A 19,455-nucleotide genomic window follows, 5' to 3' on the forward strand; every position below is an offset into this window, starting at 1 on the left:
CACCGTACAGTATACTAACCCATGTTCAACCTATCACCATACAGTATACTAACCCATGTTCAACCTATCACCATACAGTACAGTATACTAACCCATGTTCAACCTATAACCATACAGTATACTAACCCATGTTCAACCTATCACCATACAGTATACTAACCCATGTTCAACCTATCACCGTACAGTATACTAACCCATGTTCAACCTATCACCATACAGTATACTAACCCATGTTCAACCTATCACCGTACAGTATACTAACCCATGTTCAACCTATCACCATACAGTATACTAACCCATGTTCAACCTATCACCATACAGTATACTAACCCATGTTCAACCTATCACCATACAGTATACTAACCCATGTTCAACCTATCACCATACAGTATATTAACCCATGTTCAACCTATCACCATACAGTATACTAACCCATGTTCAACCTATCACCATACAGTATACTAACCCATGTTCAACCTATCACCATACAGTATACTAACCCATGTTCAACCTATCACCATACAGTATACTAACCCATGTTCAACCTATCACCATACAGTATACTAACCCCTGTTCAACCTATCACCATACGGTATACTAACCCATGTTCAACCTATCACCATATAGTATACTAACCCATGTTCAACCTATCACCATACAGTATATTAACCCATGTTCAACCTATCACCATACAGTATACTAACCCATGTTCAACCTATCACCATACAGTATACTAACCCATGTTCAACCTATCACCATACAGTATACTAACCCATGTTCAACCTATCACCATACAGTATACTAACCCATGTTCAACCTATCACCGTACTGTATACTAACCCATGTTCAACCTATTACCGTACTGTATACTCTGTCCTCACAACGTTCATTATGGGATGACATCATTGCGACCGTAGGTCGCACTTACTACAGAAAGCTCCACCAGGTGTCCGTCCGTCCGTCACACACGTTTTGCCCTGCTCATATCTCGGCAACCGTTGCCCCGATCCATGCCAGCTTTTGCACACACACTCCTTGCCTGCCAAACTACAACCTCCAAGGACCCCCGGAGCTCCAGGGACCCCCAAGTCCCTGGGGGACCCCCTGGTGTAAAAAAAGTTCCCTCCGTGACTCACGTCACACGTCACACTTTTGCCCTGCTCATATCTCCGCAACCGTTGCCCCGATCCATGCCCCCTTTTGCACACACACTCCTTACCTGCCAAACTACAACCTCCAAGGACCCCCAGAGCTCCAGGGACCCCCAGCTCCCTCGGGGACCCCCAAGTGTAAAAAATGAGCACATGTGCAAAAATTACCAAATGACCACCCCAACGGGGCTGCTCACGGGGAATTCCCGGGGACCACCCACTCCTGGTGCTCCAGAACGGATGCAAAAGTGGTGGCGCCCCCAGTGGAGGACCCCCTGCCACTGCAGCTCACATAAAATGCCGTAACTCGGGCTAGGAGCGTCCGGGAGAGCCGGGGCCGGTACCTATTCGTCCGCCAAGGCAACGCGGACACCCCACCCCTCATTTCTCACATGGCCCTCTTCTAGCGCCACCTACAGGCCGATTTTTAAAACACATTTTTGGCCACTGCTCCTACAGTTTTTGCCCGAAAATCACGAAAATCACTACACAGTATGTCTACACTCATGTCATCAACATGGATCAGGAAGTTTTTGGAAAAACACATTTTTGCCCTATTTGTGGAGATAAGTGACCTACGGTCGCTTATCTCCCGATTAGGGAGTCTTACTGGTTAACTGTACTGTATGTTGGCTCTATATATCAGAGGAGGGCCGTGGACTCTGATTATTAATGCAGGAACAATGGCTTCTATTTCACTTAGCCGATCTACAACCACGCCTCGCCATGCGATACTCCTTCCACCACTGTATAGAATAATGCCTTTTACTGTATCATTATTGAATACAAATGCACAATATTCTCCTGCTGGTACAGCGTGTGAATTGGTGCACAACGTCCCATATTAACATTGGGCTGGCGTATACAGTAGATTCCCTGCCACGGAACAATGCAAATATCCTCAGTTTACTGTACGTTTTGCACACCAATTTCCTGGGCTCCATTTGTACAGAATGTTCACGGCTGCAGTACAATGTAAGGAGAGAGAAACTCCAGACTCTCTGGTGTCTCTCTTGTGTGTTCCCCAACTAATCCAATTTTCTCGTTGTTCGGGGCTGAAACGGCGTTTTAAAATGCGTGTCCGCATACTTTCAAAAAGCCCCAGCTGTTAAGCGAACGTTACGAGGCAACTTATGCCTCGCTGTCACAAATCAAAAGAGAGATACGCGTTTGTAGTGTCACTCGAATTAATCCCCGCATTGTGGGAGACGCACACATTACGTACTTTAAGGCAACGGGGAGAAAAGCCGTGAAGAATTTAAATCAAATGCGTCCTCGTCAGTAATTACATTGAAAGCTGAATGTGCGTGAGGAATATTGAAGGAATAATAGTTCAACATGAATGGTGCAAACAAGTAATTCATTTTATTAAAATAATAAAACGATGTAACTTAACTTAAAACAGCACTATGCAACTTTCTTTATGAATAAAATGTCATTCTGTCCAATCTGTAGAGTACAGTATGTTAATTTCAAACGAAGGTCGCAGTTTACTATGAGAAACATCACAGCTTGTCCGTGTCCGTCTGTCTGAACGTGTAGACGTGTACACATTTTTACGGTCTATGGGTTTGCCGCTCTGACATCGTGCTGTGATGTCACTGTGATGTCACACTAATAGAATCCCTTTTATGCCCATATATGGAGTTCCCTGATGTCATCAATATTAATGATGCCCTGTTAAAGAGATCCCTGTGATGCCAGGGGAACAAATCCCTGTTATGACCATATATGGAGATCCCTGAAGTCAACCCTACAGGCCGAGGTCGCTTGTCACCCTGAGGCGTCTTACTAGCACAATATAACTTATTCCACAACTTATTCCATAACAACTTACACAACTTATTACACAACTTATTCCATAACAACTTACACCCAAAAGATTGTCTCGGCCATGCCTTTGTCCTGGCAGGGACAAAACAAAAAAATAAATCACAAAGTTGAAAGATATCTGTCACAACGACAGCAACGATACCAAATCAACGTTAAAGGAGGTACAAATGGAGACAAATGAAAGGCAACCTTAAAGAAAAAAACAACATGGTGAATGGCAGTAATTAAAATTGACTTTGCCTGGAGTCATGAACTGTTTGCCAAGAACTGTCAACGCGAAGAAAAAAAAAAGAAAAGTAAAATCCATAGGACATTCAGCCTCCGTCACCTCCAGGAGTTTATCCTCATTGATAATGCATATGAGAGGCTCTCTAACAGCTCACTGAAACCCTTCCGGCAAAAGAGAGAGCTGACTCCTGAAACGCACTTAAGAGTAGTACTCTCTCCTCTCTCCTGCCATAAAGGGGGGGGGGGGGGGGGGGACCTCCTGGCGGCGTGATGGTGAGAGCGCCTAGTGAGCCGCGGCGCTGGTCGGCGCCGCAGCGCAGCGCGCTGTCAGAGCAAATGGAGTCAAACGGAGGCTTAATTACACCGATAAGTTGTTGCCCCGCGGCTGCCCACCATGCGGCTGCCCACCATCTTATCACTAAACAGCTGGGAAGAATTTTCTATTACTTGATGAATGCATAATTGGGTCCGGGGTGACTACTCTCCTCCAACGCAGCGCGGGAGGGGGGGAGGGGGGGTATTTCTTTTCTTTATTTATATATCTAATATTTCTTTCAGAGGTCACATGGTGCAACAAGGCCCTCCCACTGCGAGCGTTTCCCCACATCCTAAGGGCGCGTCGTCGTCATTATGCCGCTGTGTTTCTCGTGAAATTATGCGAACGGTAATGCCTTGTAACGTTCATGGAAATAATAATAGCATTTTGAAAGATTCCACACAACACGAGCTGCTGCTGTTGGAGTGTGCTTGCTGCTGACATTATTAGCGTACAAAAAACATCTGCACGGCCCCTGACATTTCCACTCATGAAATTTCATGTGGATTTGCATAATTTTGATTCCCTGGTGTTGATTGTGGAGGGAAGCTTTCAGGAATCCATTCCAAAGCGCTACGGAGCGGCGGGAGCGACGCCTCGGACCAAACGTACTCGGCAGGCAAACCACTTTGTTCCAAGAAAAAAAAACTCCTGCGTTCAACTTACATCTACAGAATTACACTGAAAGTAGCAAATGTAAAAGTCCTATTTTATTACTGTGGTTTTTGAAAACAAATCTACAGATAGTTGTAGACAAAACGTTTATTAACAATTGGGTTGATCTAAATCTGCGAAGTAACGAGTAGCTGTCAAATAAATGTAGAGATGTACAAATGTTCATCTCACATAATAGTGGAGTAGAAGTGTAAAAGATCAAGAAATGGAAATACTTGAGTAAAGTAAAAATACCACGGTTCCAGTACTCGAGTAAATCGTATGTCGTATGGAAACCTCCAAAAGAAAACTGTTCCTTTTCTGCATTCAAATTTGAAAACGGCAAAAGTATTCTGAAATAGTGGCGTGAAAGATCTGCTATTTTATGTGATGCTGTAGGATATTCATTTAGGCCAGGGGTCTTCAACGTTTTCAGGCCAAGGACCCCTTAACTGAGAGAGAGATGAAGCAGGGACCCCCTCTACATATTGTAACTTAACTGAGAGAGAGATGAAGCAGGGACCCCCTCTACATATTGTAACGTAACTGAGAGAGAGATGAAGCAGGGACCCCTTAACTGAGAGAGAGATGAAGCAGGGACCCCTTAACTGAGAGAGAGATGAAGCATGGACCCCTTAACTGAGAGAGAGATGAAGCAGGGACCCCTTAGTTCAGAGAGATGAAGCAGGGACCCTGAGAGAGAGATGAAGCAGGGACCCCCTCTACATATTGTATGAATGCGTTATGCAGATTTCATCTACTTGATTGACAGCTCTGTCATCAGTCTATGTTGGATTGGTGTTAATGTTTTTTAGCCACTTCAATCCTCCATATTTTGTTGACCTTTCACTCTGAACTTGGTCTGCTCTGTTTGACCTCTACATCAAACCTTTTTACTGAAAATAGCCAATCTACAAGCTCTCAACGCCTCGCAGATATTTTTGTCTAAAGTTCTCTTCAGAATAAGATGCAAGGGTTAAATAATGATGCTATCACACATGGCTTTGGCCCTAACCCCTGTATTAACTCTGAGGACCCCATAGGGGTCCCTGTAGTAACTCTGAGGACCCCGTAGGGGTCCCGGACCCCCTGTAGTAACTCTGAGGACCCCATAGGGGTCCCGGACCCCCTGTAGTAACTCTGAGGCCCGGACCCCCTGTAGTAACTCTGAGGACCCCATAGGAGTCCCTGTAGTAACTCTGAGGACCCCGTAGGGGTCCCGGACCCCCTGTAGTAACTCTGAGGACCCCATAGGGGTCCCGGACCCCCTGTAGTAACTCTGAGGACCCCATAGGGGTCCCGGACCCCCTGTAGTAACTCTGAGGCCCGGACCCCCTGTTGAAAACCCCTGATTTAGGCAAAAACATAAAAAGTTAGAATAAAGACATTTCTGACCAACTGCAACCAAAAGTGTTTTCCGCCCCCGCAACCCATCGTTGTTGTCAGGCAGTAAACTCTTATCTCTATATTTATCTATCTATATTTAATGAACTGAACCTGCTTTGTCAGCGTCACACCAAAGCGTCACACCAAAGCATCCTACTAACCCTACTAACACCTACTAACCCTACTAACACCCTACTGTCAGCGTCACACCAAAGCATCAAAGCGCGTTGCTTCACGCTGTGTTTGGAGCAGGGGTGTCACACCAAATTCTGGGCCCTGGGTACAAGGGTTCATTGCGGGCCCCACATGAATGTTCTTCATAGGGGGAGGGCCCATTTAGACTGGGAACACATTATTAGGCATTATTTTGTGCTTAAACTATTAGTCTAGTAAATCTAGGGAAAAAACACACTCGGGTTGGACAAAATTGTATTATTTAGTTTTTCAACTGATTCTGACAGGAAATTAGGTCTACTAGCCAGGATAAAAAATCTACCATGATCTGCTCACTGCAAATACCCACAGTGGCCAAATCAAGCTGGGCTCCCATCAACTTTCTATATGAGGAAAATACCCAGAAAGAAAAATCTGCTTTAAGTAGGATGTGAGGGGTCTAACTAGGGGTTTGACATGATGCTGAATCCATTGCAAGCATTTGTTTTGCACAAAAAAACATTCCTTGGGCTAAAAATGGCCCCAGAAAATGATGGTTTAGAGATGAAAAGTGATGAGTCATCACAAAATGAGCCTTTTGTGGGCGTTTTCTGGGGCCAATGAATAGAAGTAAACTGACAACACCAGTATGTTGGGTGCGGGGCAGTAACCTTGAAGCCAGGGAAGGTCGTAAGTAAGTCGTTGCGATTAAAAAAGGTTGAGAATCATAGTAGTGGAAACTGGAGTATTTACCATTTTCAGTTTACTTCTACTCCACTACATACAGGCAGATATTGTACTTTTACTCCACTACAATTATTTGAAAACTTACTTTGTAGAGTTTGATTAATATTACAAAACATACATTAACCACTTCAGCCCTACAGTATATTTATACATTTCTGACATTTGAAAATAGCCGATCTACAAGCTCACAATGCGTCTGCCAAGACAACGCACAGCGCAGGTCTCTCGCAGCGCTCAGAATCTGTTGACAGAAAGTAAAGAAGCTCATAACATGTCTATGGTGGCTTTTCATGGAACAAGAACTTTGCAGAGAGAAAGAGGATAATTCAGCTGCAGTGTTGGTTAGTTTAAGGTTGTTTAAACATGAAACAAAACAAAGAATACACAAATGTACCCAACACTGATGCTAGTGCTGTCAAACCAGCCTATGAAGTCATAATGAAGTCTATGAAAAGGTTTAATCAGCAAATTGTATTAATCTGGTTGCAGACGCTATTGTTCTAATGTAAGTCAGAGAACTTTTATGAAACCTGTTTTTCGTTAACCTTTTTCGTTCATTGAGTTCAGTGGACGTTTTTTTATAGCCTTTTCTGTAACCCCAAAAGTTACCTTTCTGTCCCTTTTCTGATTGGACAATAAATAATACAGTAATGTCCAATCAGACTAAATATATACTAATACTATAATATAGTATATACTAATAGATATACTAATACTATAATATAGTATATACTAATAGATATACTAATACTATAATACAGTAATGTCCAATCAGACTAATTGGCGAGACAGGATTCCACAGTCTGAGAACGGCTGTACTGGAGACACACACACACACACACACACACACACACACACACACACACACACACACACACACAATGTGAGAGAGAAGATACAGTTTATACTGGTGGTGGTGGGGGGGGGGGGGGGGGCTTTGGAAACATGTTCAGTTGAAATTGACACGCTAAATGTGATTTCAAATGAAATATTCCCCAGACAGCAGTGGGTCTTCTTCTATCAATGTGTTGAGCAGCTCTGAGTGTGGGGGGGGGGGGGGGGGGGGGGGGGTCCCTCTCCCATCCACCTGAAAAAAACACTGGATCAAAAATGACAATCACACGCACGCAAATCACCCGCTTTTTTCAATAGTCACGATTTAAATGCTTTATTCTTAGAATAATCTGGTTTTCTCACGGAAATTATGCAAATGCTGGCCGAGATGAAACGGTTTAACTGAAACCGCTTGTGACAAGTGACCCCGGCCGGCGGTCTGCGGGGGGGGGGGGGGGGGGTCTGAGTAATAAAAAAATAAAGAAATGCCGGGGGAAAGATGTCCGTGAAGTTGGAATCTGGACTCACGCATCTCTGCCTTTCATCGCTCCCCCCCCCCCCCCCCCCCCCCCCCCCACCCCCCCCGTCTGTCTGTCTGTCCGTCCGACTTTGCTAGAAAACACTGTGATAAGTGGAACTGTTAAGCTTTAAGATAAGATAAGTGGAACTGTTAAGCTTTAAGCTGCAAATAAATTGAAACGGTTTGAAAGGGCGAGAGAGAGGAGAGAGAGGAGAGAGAGGAGCGGCGGAGGCTTCTGACGTTTCTATTTTCACTCCAGGTTGGATTCCAACCCTGAAATTGGGTTGAAGCTCGAAGTCCCGAGGAAAGAAGGAACGCGTCGGAACTCAACGTAAAATACTGTTACAATACAGTAGCAACACCACAATATTAAAATACTGTTACAATACAGTAGCAACACCACAATATTAAAATACTGTTACAATACAGTAGCAACACCACAATATTAAAATACTGTTACAATACAGTAGCAATACCACAATATTAAAATAAGTTATATAAGGCCTTGTAGTCAACATTTGACTTCAGTAAAAGTACAAAGATTTTGGCATCAACATAATTCTTAGTCGTCATCATCAGCGATCGCTGGAAGCGAGTGTGACTGTCCTCCTGTCCATGGCTCTGGCTCTGGGGGTCTTCATTCGGCTGTAGAGCAGTGGTTCACAAACTACTCTTAACCTTTTCATCCATGGCACCCCTGAATGACATCCTTCATGTTCAGAATCTTATCATATTACGATACATAAATATGTAAATCTTCCTCTCGTAGATACAGTACGTCACAAGGAATGTCACTTTCATTTAGGATTGAAAATAACTACTGACATTTAACCACTTCCCACAGCACCCTCCCCCCCCCCCCCACACACACACACACACACACACACCACCACCACCCACAAGCAAATATTTGAGATACAAATGTTCGCTTTTAAAAAAATATATTCAAGATATATTCAAAGATATTTTCAAAAATAGCAGCTCTACAAGCTGTACAACAGTATCTGCTATTTTTCAATAGTTAAATCATAAAATAATTCTAGGCCTTCGTAAATGGGTTAAACTGAAGTGATTCTGTTGAATCCCTACGGCCAGGGCTCCACCATAAAGACGGCGTCGTCAGTGGAGGACCCTTCATTGATTAAAACGGGAGCGTTGCCATGCGTTGACGCTGATGCGACGCTCGGGGGTTATCAAAGTATTCTGCTGCAAAGTGCAAAAGTATTGGTATCAAAATGTACTTAAAAGGATCCCTGGCTAATATGACAAATATGCCTTAATACATTATAATTGTCCTCTATAACTACAATGTAAAATTAAAAACACCTTAAATATTTTATTTCTTCTAGAAATAGCTAATCTTTCACTCAATAGGGGAAATGTCCGTCGCAAGTTGATGATGTCATAAATGTGTAATTTGTGATCTATCCCTATGGAATTCATGGCATGCATGTGCAAATAAAAACAAACGTAATACTTCCTATGGTTAATATGAGCATCAAATCAATATTTCATATGTGTTTGTCTTTTGTTTTTTTGCAAATGCATGCCATAAAAATTACACATGACATTTATGACATCAACTTGCGACAGGCATTTCCCCTATTGAGTGAACGATTAGCTATTTCTAGAAGAAATACAATATTTAAGGTGTTTTTAATTTTACATTGTAGTTATAGAGGACAATTATAATGTATTAAAGGACCTACACCATGAATTTTCACTTTTTCTATTTTAAAACTTTTTTTGGGGTCCCACTGGCACCTTCTATCCTCACAAAGTCCTATTTCTGACCATTGTGTCTTTCTCTGGTTTTGGGAAGACAGAGATGAAAAGCTTTCCACGGGTTCTCAGAACAGTGCTGTTCTTTTTTCTGTTCTTTTTTCAAAAAAATTCTTTTTTTTTTCAATTTTTTTTTTTCAAATCTTTTTTTTTTTTCAAAAACCTTTTTTTTCAAAAACTTAAAACTTTTACTTTTTTTCAAAAACTTTTTTTTTTCAAAAACTTTTTTTTTTTTTTCAAAAAACTTTTCTTTTTTTTCTCAAACATTTTTTTTTCAAAACATTTTTTTTTTTTTTTACTTTTTTTTTTATACATAAATACAATGCAGGTGGGGTTGATTGTCTAATGTAGATTAACTTTCTGTAATGTCTGGTCTAGCAACGGTCGCCCTGTGTCATTTGACAGTAGGCCTATAACATACAACATAGGCCTACAGTAGGCTATAATCAGAGCTGCAACATTATCCTATTTTTGTATTGGCCCAATATTAACATTATTTGTTGTCAACGTGGGGTCCGGGGAGGAGTGAAGAGGAGGGGAGGGGGAGGGGTGGAAAAACCCCACTAGATGCGCCCCTGAGCAAACAGAGGCCGTTTTGTATTGCAGCTGGAGAGCCTCATTATAGTAGAGCTTGAACAAACAAAAAGAATGGTCAGAGTGTTTGTTGAGGGTAAAACCTGTCTAAGACTCAATTTTGAGCATATATTTATACAAAAAATATAGTTTTAAAAGCATGGTGTAGGCCCTTTAAGGCATATTTGTCATATTAGCCAGGGATCCTTTTAAAGTACCAAAAGTAAAAGGCAGAAAGGTCCCATTTCAAGTTGATCTACAGTAAAAGCTCACAATGTAGTGGAGTAGAAGTAAAGGTATTGGAGATTCTACCTAAGTACAGTACTTAAATAAATGTACATACCTGTAGTTCCTTTACACCACTGTTATGTCAGAAGTAGCCTACAGTACATGAGTACTGTACTGTACTTATAGTTACTGCTGAAAACCCACCATGAAATATCTTCCTAGTGGAAGCGGTTGCTCCACAGCTGCTTGCCTATAAGCACTTGAAAAGGGATGTAAAAAGAGAGCGCTACACGGTAGCAGCCATACTAAACAGCCTCACACATGTGAAATACACCAACCATACTAAAACAGCCTCACACATGTGAAAGACACCAACCATACTAACAGACTCACACATGTGAAATACACCAACCATACTAAACAGCCTCACACATGTGAAAGACACCAACCATACTAAACAGCCTCACACATGTGAAAGACACCAACCATACTAAACAGCCTCACATGTGTGAAAGACACCAACCATACTAAACAGCCTCACACATGTGAAAGACACCAACCATACTAAACAGACTCACACATGTGAAATACACCAACCATACTAAACAGCCTCACACATGTGAAAGGTAGCAGCCATACTAAACAGCCTCACACATGTGAAAGACACCAACCATACTAAACAGCCTCACACATGTGAAAGACACCAACCATACTAAACAGCGTCACACATGTGAAAGACACGCAACCTGCTTCCCGCTGCGGGCTGATAAGACGCCTGCTACAGTACGCTTCAGAACAGGCAATTTATTTGTGTAATGAAATGCAGGGTTTTTGTGCAGACGAACACTCAACACTCCATGTTGAAGTGCCTCGGCGCAACAATTGTGATTTGAAAACAAGTCAAGCCAAGAGAAGAGACTGTTCACTGTGTTTTCTGTTCACTGTGTTCTCTGTTCACTGTGTTTTCTGTTCACTGTGTTTTCTGTTCACTGTGTTTTCTGTTCACTGTGTTTTCTGTTCACTGTGTTTTCTGTGAAGGCCGACAGCAGTGTTTAGCATTTGGAGGCACTTCAGTTGCTGTTGCAGGTGTAGCATCAGATCAGGTGTAGAGCATCAGGTTGCAGGTGTAGTATCAGGTGTAGCATCAGGTTGTAGCATCAGAGGCAATGCATGCTGTGTGACATCTTGGTACCCGGACGTTATGCAGGAGGGCCTACTGAGTGCAAAATACTACTTTCTGTCCTTGACAGCCCATACTGTACATCTCATTCAATCTTTATTTATTCTCGAAAACATATTGAGGTTGTCCTCACTTGCAGTGCCATCGAGATTCATCACAATACAACAACAATATTCACAAAAACAGACAATACAAAGCAAATTTAAGGGTAGGTTGTCAATTAAAGATTTAAATTGACCGTATGTTATGGGAGAACATATCTCATATGTATATATATATATATATATATATATGACCGTATGTTATGGGGAGAACGATATCTCATATGTATATATATATATATATGACCGTATGTTATGTGAGAACACATCTCATATGTATATATATATATATATGACCGTATGTTAAGGGAGAACATATCTCATATGTATATATATATATATATGACCGTATGTTATGGGAGAACATATCTCATATGTATATATATAATATATATATGACCGTATGTTATGGGAGAACATATCTCATATGTATATATATATATATATGACCGTATGTTATGGGAGAACATATCTCATATGTATATATATATATATATATGACTGTATGTTAAGGGAGAACACATCTCATATGTATATATATATATATATATATGACCGTATGTTATGGGAGAACACACCGTATGTTATGGGAGAACACATCGTAGCTCATTGACCGTATGTTATGGGAGAACACATCGTATGTTATGGGAGAACACATCGTAGCTCATTGACCGTATGTTATGGGAGAACACATCGTAGCTCATTAAATTGACCGTGTGTTATGGTAAGAACATATCTCATATGTATATATATATATATATATATGACCGTATGTTATGGGAGAACACATCTCATATGTATATATATATATATATGACCGTATGTTATGGGAGAACACATCGTATGTTATGGGAGAAACACATCGTATGTTATGGGAGAACACATCGTATGTTATGGGAGAACACATCGTAGCTCATTAAATTGACCGTGTGTTATGGTAGAACATATCTCATATGTACTATATATATATTAATATATATATATATGACCGTATGTTATGGTAGAACATATCTCATATGTATATATATATATATATATATATATGACCGTATGTTATGGTAGAACATATCTCATATGTATATATATATATATATATATATATATGACCGTATGTTATGGGAGAACACATCGTAGCTCATTGACCGTATGTTATGGGAGAACACATCGTAGCTCATTGACCGTATGTTATGGGAGAACACATCGTAACATATCGTAACATATCGTTATGGGAGAACACATCGTAACATATCGTAACATATCGTTATGGGAGAACACATCGTAGCTCATTCCAAGTGGTTGAGCATTAAAGCAGTGGCGTCAGTTCTATGCATGCGCGTGACATCATCGGACCCGGACGTTATGCGGGAGTGGCTACTGAGTGGCTACTGAGTGGCAAAGTGCTACCTTCTGGCCTTAACCTTCAGTACTAAATGTGACCTTTAACAAACAGCCAATCTAATAAACTCACAACGCATCTGCTATTTTCAGCAAATGTTCTCCACATAATAGTAATGCTGTACAACATAAACAAGGCAGAGTGCTTTGTTGGATTCAGTTCAGTTCAGTTCATTTTATTTTTCAGCGTTGTGCTGTACTGTCTAATGTGGCAGCCCCCCTATTGTAACTCTGAGGACCCTCTGGGGGTCCCGGACCACCTGTTGAAGTCCTATGATTTTATGAGGGTTTAAGTGCTAAACTAGGCAGCTTCATAAAAGGACCGATACATCAATCTCATTATATTTTTCACAGTTTTCGACCGTATGATGATATTAGAACAACATTTTTATTTTCTGTTTACCGACGTGGTCATTAAAACAACTCTAACAACCTGGATAGCAGAGTCACGTTGGCTAAACCTCACTGCAACCGTTTAAACAACTTACAGAACGTATAAGTTATTAGTCAACACTTGGCCAAACCTCGCTGCCAGCCGTTAAGAAGTCACAGACGTTTGAAAGCCGCTCATACGGTGAAAGTAAAATTGACGCCAAGCACAAGCCACAAAGCGGCAATACTTTTTTTAACCTTCTGAGGAGAGAGAGAGAGAGAGAGGAGAGAGAGAGAGAAGAGCCTTGGAACTCTTTTCCGTCTGACACCCACAACACAGTACAGGAGGACTGGGACGGTTTGGTTTGTAGCGGTAGCCATCATCATCATCATCATCATCATCATCACCATCCAGGCTCCCATATGTTCTGGTCTGCTCTGTTCTGGCATTAATGAGTCCATTTGCTCATGGACCACTGGGACGTACAGTATGATATGATAACATACTGTATGATAACATACTGTATGATAACATACTGTATGATAACCACTGGGACATGTGATGATAACGCTACAGACACCATAACTGATGCCTGGTGAGGAGGAGAACATTCCTAATAGACTATACTATACTTTCTAAAACGGCTAGTTCCATTCCTTGATTCTGATTGGCTGGTTTCCCTTTAATTGCTGTGGTATATGAGACTATAATCCACACCTTGAATCAGTTTATATCAAACCCAGGTGTGTTGTTTCTTTCCACAGTGTTCCACAGTGCACCAATTATTTGTACCTGTGTTGTTGTTGGCAAAAAAAGCTGGGAACTACTTTCTTGTAGCTGGAACTTTCTTGCGCTGTCTCACCATGCCTCTCAGCCGTTATAAAATACCAGGTAACCACATACATACCGGAATTAAAAGTTTACTTGAATAAAAGTACAAAAGTATTGGTATCAAACTCAGTGGGACTGAGTTACCAGGGCCCAAGGTGGAGGGGCGTTCATTATTTTAGATTTTAGCTATTGAAAAATAGCAGATATACAAGCTCACAGCGCGGCACTCGGTGCCGCGCTGTGAGCTTGTATATCTGCTATTTTTGAAAAGTCGTGAAAAAGGGTGCAAATATTTGAATATTATGTATTTTTAAGCGAACATTTGTAACTAAAATTTTCCTTCTGGGGGGTCCCTGGAACTAAATATTTTGAGATGGGGGTCCGTGGCCAAATATAATTTTGGGGGTCCTTCACATGAAAAAGTTTGAGCACCACTGACATTGAAACATCGTTTTTTTTTTTTTTTTTCAAAAAAACTTGCAGAGACTTGCACAAATGTTCACGATAAAAATAAAAATAAAATAGCCGATCTACAAGCTGAGCTTGTAGATCTGCTATTTATCAATACTTAAAGCATAAAATAACGCAGGCCCAGAATGTGGTGTGACACCCCTGGTCTCTGGGATTGAACCCTGTCTCATGACGGACACTCTAACCACTAGACCACTAAGCTTGTTTTGTAGTATTACACTGTACTGTATCCGTCTTATCTTATTCTCGTCTCTCTATGCTTACAGTGCATACAGTATACAGTTTGTATTGCTTACTATACTGTTGTTGCTATCCATCCATCCATCTTAAAGCTCTTACCCTGGCTGTCAGCACTGTGTTCTTTCTGTAAAGTTGCTCGTAAATTATTGGTAGTCGCGGGTTGGATTTTCTTCTTTTTTTTTTCTTTTTTTTGTGTGTAGTTGCTTATTCGGGCTACAAGATTTGTGTTGTGAAATTGTTTCACTCCTCCCGCCCCCGCCCTCCATCTTAAAACAATTAAAAAATGTAATACCAGTAAGACTCCCTAATCGGGAGATAAGCAACCGTCAGGTCGCATACACAAACTTCAGAAGGCAATGGTAGCCAATCAGGAGGGAATATGGGAAATGGGACAGATCCATGTTGATGACATGACTTTAGAGATACTGTGTACCGCTTTGCGTGATTTTAGGCCAAAATCTGTAGGAGCAGTATCCAAAAATGTGTTTGCAAAAGTCGGCCTGATGGTGGCGCTAGAAGAGGGCCATGTGAGAAATGAGGGGTGGAGGTTGTGGGTTGCCATCCAAGGAGTGTGTGTGCAAAGATTGGCATGGATAGGGGATAAGAGTAGGGCAAAAGTGTGAGGTGACGGACGGACAGACAGACAGACAGACAGACAGACAGACAGACAGACAGACGGTGGAGCTATTCGGTGCCATGGCATTGTTCCGAAGGTTCATTAGTCCGAATTTGTTAAGAATACTATAAATTCGGACTAATGAACCTTCGGAATTATGGGCAGTCCCCGAGCTTGCGACCTGACGGTCGCAACAATCTCACAAGGCGTCGATGCAGCGTTGGCTGTCAGCCATGAGGCTCCATTATGGAAGGCCACACGTCTGCCTGGTGTCGAGTGCTGCGTAAAGGAAGCCAAGTCATAATGGATACACTCGGGTGTCTCCACATGCAGCTTCACCGGTGCAGCCCCCCCCCCCCCCCATCCACCCGCTATGTGCATTCTGGTGAGGTGATCCGTGAAGCAACTCGCCACGCCAGCTGCTCGTGGGCACCGGCTCCACTCCATGGGGCCGCTGGCAAGGGGAGAGAGGGGAGGAAGGGGGGAGAGAGGGGGGGGGGGGGGGGGGAGAGGGAGGGAGGGGGTCCCTGACATGAGCTCAAGTTAAAATGTAGCGACACGAGCTAGATGATCTCCAGGCCCTGTTTCTGCCTCAGTGTCGCTTTTACTCTCTTTGTCTCTCCATCTCCCTTCTTTATTCCTCCTAGCTCTGGTTCTCCCTAACGCTATGTTCCTCTACCTCCCAAATCCTTCTTTATTCCTCCTAGCTCTGGTTCTCCCTAACGCTATGTTCCTCTACCTCCCAAATCCTTCTTTATTCCTCCTAGCTCTGTTCTCCCTAACGCTATGTTCCTCTACCTCCCAAATCCTTCTTTATTCCTCCTAGCTCTGGTTCTCCCTAACGCTATGTTCCTCTACCTCCCAAATCCTTCTTTATTCCTCCTAGCTCTGTTCTCCCTAACGCTATGTTCCTCTACCTCCCAAATCCTTCTTTATTCCTCCTAGCTCTGGTTCTCCCTAACGCTATGTTCCTCTACCTCCCAAATCCTTCTTTATTCCTCCTAGCTCTGGTTCTCCCTAACGCTATGTTCCTCTACCTCCCAAATCCTTCTTTATTCCTCCTAGCTCTGGTTCTCCCTAACGCTATGTTCCTCTACCTCCCAAATCCTTCTTTATTCCTCCTAGCTCTGGTTCTCCCTAACGCTATGTTCCTCTACCTCCCAAATCCTTCTTTATTCCTCCTAGCTCTGTTCTCCCTAACGCTATGTTCCTCTACCTCCCAAATCCTTCTTTATTCCTCCTAGCTCTGGTTCTCCCTAACGCTATATTCCTCTACCTCCCAAATCCTTCTTTATTCCTCCTAGCTCTGTTCTCCCTAACGCTATGTTCCTCTACCTCCCAAATCCTTCTTTATTCCTCCTAGCTCTGGTTCTCCCTAACGCTATGTTCCTCTACCTCCCAAATCCTTCTTCATTCCTCCTAGCTCTGGTTCTCCCTAACGCTATGTTCCTCTACCTCCCAAATCCTTCTTTATTCCTCCTAGCTCTGTTCTCCCTAACGCTATGTTCCTCTACCTCCCAAATCCTTCTTTATTCCTCCTAGCTCTGGTTCTCCCTAACGCTATGTTCCTCTACCTCCCAAATCCTTCTTTATTCCTCCTAGCTCTGGTTCTCCCTAACGCTATGTTCCTCTACCTCCCAAATCCTTCTTTATTCCTCCTAGCTCTGGTTCTCCCTAACGCTATGTTCCTCTACCTCCCAAATCCTTCTTTATTCCTCCTAGCTCTGGTTCTCCCTAACGCTATGTTCCTCTACCTCCCAAATCCTTGGCAAATCCAGAAAGACTCACAGCGCTGAAAGCCTCACAGCTGGGGTGTCCTGTTTTGGCCCCACGTCGCCTTGGGAGATACCCCCCCCCCCCCCCCCCCCCCCCCCAAAGCTTCCAACGCACGCAGACCCAAAAGCTCTTACAGTGCAGCTTTAATCTAATCAGGATCCATTGTGCAGCCAAGCAGGCCTTTTGTTAACTGGAAACAATCCGTGTATAACATCCTTCTCCCCCCATTCCCCACAGACCTGCCCCACAGCGCTGCTATAAGCCACTTTAAAAATCGTTTGTGGGCAAAAACAGGACGTTTTTTTCTCTTTCTCAAATGCAAAGAGTCACAACGGTGTGAGGAAAGCATCTCCAATAACTTTGAAAAAAAGGTGGACTTTTGGGGATTTTGTCTAATGCAGTGGTTCTCAACCTTTTCAGGCCGCGACCCCCCAAATAATCATATTTTAACTGGGGCGTTGTGAGCATGTAGATCGGCTCTTTTCATAATTTCAGCCTCTAATAGTTTGGCCAATGTTCAATTTGTCATTTTAGAGGTATTAAAAAAGTCCTTTTTGTCACTTTAGAAATGTACAGATACCCTCTATACACTTAAACTGTATGGTGGTTTGTTTACTGTTGAGTGAGAAAACAATTTGGCACATTAAGTTAATCATCTTTGGACCCCCCCAAAATAATTTGGGGACCCCTCTGGGGGTCCCGACCCACAGGTTGAGAACCACTGGTAGACGGACAGGTAGACGAACCGAACGCTGACGGGCAGACAGAGGAGGAAGAGGAGGAGGAGGAGGAGGAGGAGGAGGAGGAGGAGGACATACAGTATGGTGCTATTATGTCTTATTGATAAGCCCTGCAGTGCCTGCAGTTTGAGTGCAAACTGATTTAACCACTCTTGCAGAGAGCAGGAGGATGGCAGAGTGGGCAGAGTGGGCAGAGGATGGCAGAGTGGGCAGAGTGGGCAGAGGATGGCAGAGGATGGCAGAGTGGGCAGAGTGGGCAGAGCAGAGTGGGCATGAGTATGGCAGAGTGGGCAGAGTGGGCAGAGGATGGCAGAGTGGGCAGAGTGGGCAGAGGATGGCAGAGTGGGCAGAGTGGGCAGAGTGGGCAGAGCAGAGTGGGCATGAGTATGGCAGAGTGGGCAGAGTGGGCAGAGGATGGCAGAGTGGGCAGAGTGGGCAGAGTGGGCATGAGGGTTGCGCTGAAGGCCACTTTGGGGGGCGACCAAAGCTGCATGGGTAGAGTAGAGAGAGAGAGAGAGACCACCAGGGTTGTCACAAGGGGGCGTTACTAGGGCCCAAGGTGGAGGGGCCTTAATTATTTCATGCTTTAACTATTGAAAAAAAGCAGATATACAAGCTCACAGCGCAGCACCTACGTAACTTTGAGAGTGTACAGATGGCACCAAATGCACACAACAGTTTGGTCGGACGATAGCACCCGGCAACCCACAACCACACAGTAATATTTAAAAATGATGTTTGTTAAATTATTGCCATTGTGGGTCTGTTTGGTTCTATAGCCTACAGTCCATGCCATAGGTCTGTTTGGTTCTATTACCTACAGGCCATGCCATACGTCTGTTTGGTTCTATAGCCTACAGTCCATGCCATAGGTCTGTTTGGTTCTATAGCCTACAGTCCATGTCATAGGTCTGTTTGGTTCTATAGCCTACAGTCCATGCCATAGGTCTGTTTGGTTCTATAGCCTACAGTCCATGCCATAGGTCTGTTTGGTTCTATAGCCTACAGTCCATGCCATAGGTCTGTTTGGTTCTATAGCCTACAGTCCATGCCATAGGTCTGTTTGGTTCTATAGCCTACAGTCCATGCCATAGGTCTGTTTGGTTCTATAGCCTACAGTCCATGTCATAGGTCTGTTTGGTTCTATAGCCTACAGTCCATGCCATAGGTCTGTTTGGTTCTATAGCCTACAGGCCATGCCATAGGTCTGTTTGGTTCTATAGCCTACAGTCCATGCCATAGGTCTGTTTGGTTCTATAGCCTACAGTCCATGCCATAGGTCTGTTTGGTTCTATAGCCTACAGTCCATGCCATAGGTCTGTTTGGT

The 19,455-nt window shown here is 43.1% G+C and overlaps 1 protein-coding gene across 1 annotated transcript in view; it reads right to left on the minus strand.

The window, feature by feature from the left end:
* Positions 1-19,455, minus strand: part of LOC308295802 (GDNF family receptor alpha-2-like) — a gene marked incomplete at both ends in the record, with an annotated part of 317,858 nt that overhangs the window by 280,350 nt on the left and 18,053 nt on the right. The window lies entirely within an intron of this gene.

Source organism: Nannobrachium achirus, assembly GCF_963921795.1.
Source record: "Nannobrachium achirus genome assembly, chromosome: 12".
Lineage (NCBI taxonomy): Eukaryota > Metazoa > Chordata > Actinopteri > Myctophiformes > Myctophidae > Nannobrachium > Nannobrachium achirus.